At 42.7% G+C, this 2,844-nt stretch overlaps 1 pseudogene; it reads right to left on the bottom strand.

Annotated features, from left to right (window-relative positions):
* On the bottom strand, positions 1-2,536 carry LOC120195068 (annotated as a pseudogene).
* Positions 2,537-2,844: the final 308 nt, after the last annotated feature.

Genomic DNA, 2,844 nt, shown 5'->3' with positions numbered 1-2,844 from the left:
TCATAATTCATCTTCTCCAAGTTCGGTTTCACAGCAAACTGAATCATAGGCGGCGGCCCACAAGCCAACGCTAGGGTGTCCTTGGACCCCGCCGGAATATGGTCCCTCAATATACTTTCCGTGATGCACAACGTCGTGAGAGATGGATGTTTTTTCGACGAGTTTGCATGGGATTTTCTCATGTGAAACCAGCCCTACAGGTCCAGTACTGGGCTCAATTTCTTTAGTTGGAGCTAAGGAGTTCATGTAATTAGATGTTCCATGCATGGAGTTATTAGGGGACGACGTAGATGAGCCCGAAGCGTAACCAGTGGTGATCAACTCGCCTATTCGATAATCTTCGAGCATTTTCTTGGCTATGTCAGAGTGAATGGAGTTGAACTCTTCCGTGCAATCGGCTCCGGCATTGATCAAAATATTGTCAGCACCACCGTGGTGATGGTTGAGGAACCGAATGCAATCGTAGATGTTACCATGAACGATGATCCAAGCGGAATCAGCGGAGTTGTGTTTCTGGACCTCGGACATGGAGAATGTTTTGGAGGCAGTGTTCATGAAAGGAGTGGAGACACTCCTTTTTAAGGTTGGCTTTACATGGGCTGATTTTTCAATGTATCGTTCCCTAGCAATCCACCCCCGGATTGGTTGCCTGGCATCGTTGGGTGCTCGAAAACTATCCCGATTTCACCTTTGTGTGGTCTGCAGACGTTTGTTTTCACACGGAACCAGCAGTTGTTCATTCCATGTTACATATATATTTAACTCCATTAGAGAACATATATTTTTTCCCTCAAAACAAAACACAATTATATGTACTTAATGATGCTTACCATGACATTCCAAATGAGCTTCTCGAGCTGGGTGTTGAGGGTTTCATCCCAGGCTCTCGAACGGCTATCTCTTTGGCTCCGAGAAGATCAAGCACCTCCACCTCCAGCGACCAAAAGCACCAGCACCAGAATTTTCCATATTTGTTTGGCTTCTCACGGTGGTCCATCGTGCACATTTGCCACGTTTCACCACCGGCCACTGTAACCTCTAGTCGTGTTACTTACTTCCCACCCCCTGTTCTCAGTTCAAACAAAAAATGTGGACGTTAAACCGGAAGACAATCTTAAAACTTGTCATGTTTTACAGTTCTCTGGTGGTCTGATAGGATGGACCTAAACTAAAAAGCAAACATCTCTGGTGCTTTTGTATTTACAGTTGATTTCAATTGGAGAAAATTGAGCTAAACGAATCCGGGGAATGAAAACTCACCAGAATATATGTATAGCCCCCAAAGTGTACCGCCGCTGAGTAGTCCACGAGTTGATTGGCAAAATCTTGAGAACATTGGATTATCATTTTTTTTTTGTATAACCACTTGTTTCTAATCATTTAATTGATTAATTCGAATTGGATACTGCTAAAGGCGAGAGCGACCCTCCCAACCCAGTTTGCTCTATTAACAATTACCAAGATTCGAACCCTCGACCTACTTAAGGGATCTAATGTCTTATCCCGCTAGACCAACCGATTGTTAATATTGGATTATCATTCTTTAGTTCACCCCTACTTGATTAAAAATATAATAAATTCTTATATATATTAATTTAAATACTTATTTTTACATCAACTAAAATATTGTTATATCAAAATCTATCGAATATAAAATAATTTTACATGGGCCCAAGGGAGCTCCATCCTTGTCCGGGATGATCATCCGAACCGGGAAACCGTGATCAGGAGTTAAACGCTCTCCGTTTTGCATGTAAGCCAAGATTATATCACGAGAAGGATCCATTGCAAACTCCTCCTTGATGCTTGTACCGTACTTGGATCCGCCGCCACCGGGCAAATCCTCAGCCCCTCCAAAGCACACATTGAAAAGGCCATGTTTCTTGCCAAAGATCCCACTTCTTTTGAGCACGTCACACAACGGTACACCTCTCCACACCGAAGTGGAGACCCAAGCAGCTCCCCACGTTGAAACCTATCATTTGCTTCACCATGCTTTGTTCTTTCCCTCTGTTGCCGGCGCAAACCAAGGTAACCGGGAACTCACGGGCCACGGCTTTGAAACTCGTTCACGAGCTGATGCATGGTCAACTTCATCGGTATTTTAACTAAACCGGTTACTTCAACGGTCCAGTTATCCCAGGAAGCTTTAGGAACCGGGCCATGGTTCCGAACGTAGTGGAGAGGAATTGGGGTGATAAAGCCTTGGTGCATGAGACGGTTCAAGGGGGATTCAGAGTTGAAAGGGTGTTTCCCTGTGAGACGGACAATGGAAGGGTTAAGCTGGATCCAGTTATTAGCGGTTGCTTCATCTCTAGGGTCAAAGATGGAGGGCTCAACCTCATTGCTGGATTCGATAATCATGAGCCGGTAGTAGTCTATTATCTCGGTTTCTTCATCTTCGCCAAAACATGTTGGACAGGGCTGTCTGTTGAGGAACCGGGTTTCAAAGCTGGTTCAAGGCCCCTAAGTTGTCGATTATCGACAAATGCCGCCATAATCATGAAGATAAGGTAGACAATATTCTCTCTTCTATCTTTTCCTGATTAATTTCCACTATATGTTATTTTTCATTGGGATCTACTTCGAGTGAGAAAACGAAGTAATTTTCATAGGCTCGTGGGGATAGTAAGTGTCAAGAGGAAATGGGTCCGTCGAGGATTTGCTCCATTGCGTTATAAATCTATTGATATCGACGGCTTTTGTTTTCCCATCGCTCTTATATTAAATAAATGTTTTTTTAGTAAGTATCGGAATTATATAAAAAATTAAAGTGGATAAATTGCTATAATTTTATATTTATATCATTATTTAAACAAAATCATAAATAGAAAAATGCGTAAT

Source organism: Hibiscus syriacus, unplaced genomic scaffold (assembly GCF_006381635.1).
Source record: "Hibiscus syriacus cultivar Baekdansim isolate YM2019G1 unplaced genomic scaffold, ASM638163v2 tig00117005_pilon, whole genome shotgun sequence".
In the NCBI taxonomy this organism is placed as follows: domain Eukaryota; kingdom Viridiplantae; phylum Streptophyta; class Magnoliopsida; order Malvales; family Malvaceae; genus Hibiscus; species Hibiscus syriacus.
Note: the sequence above shows the minus strand (reverse complement) of the source record. Positions and strands in the feature narration are given on the sequence as shown.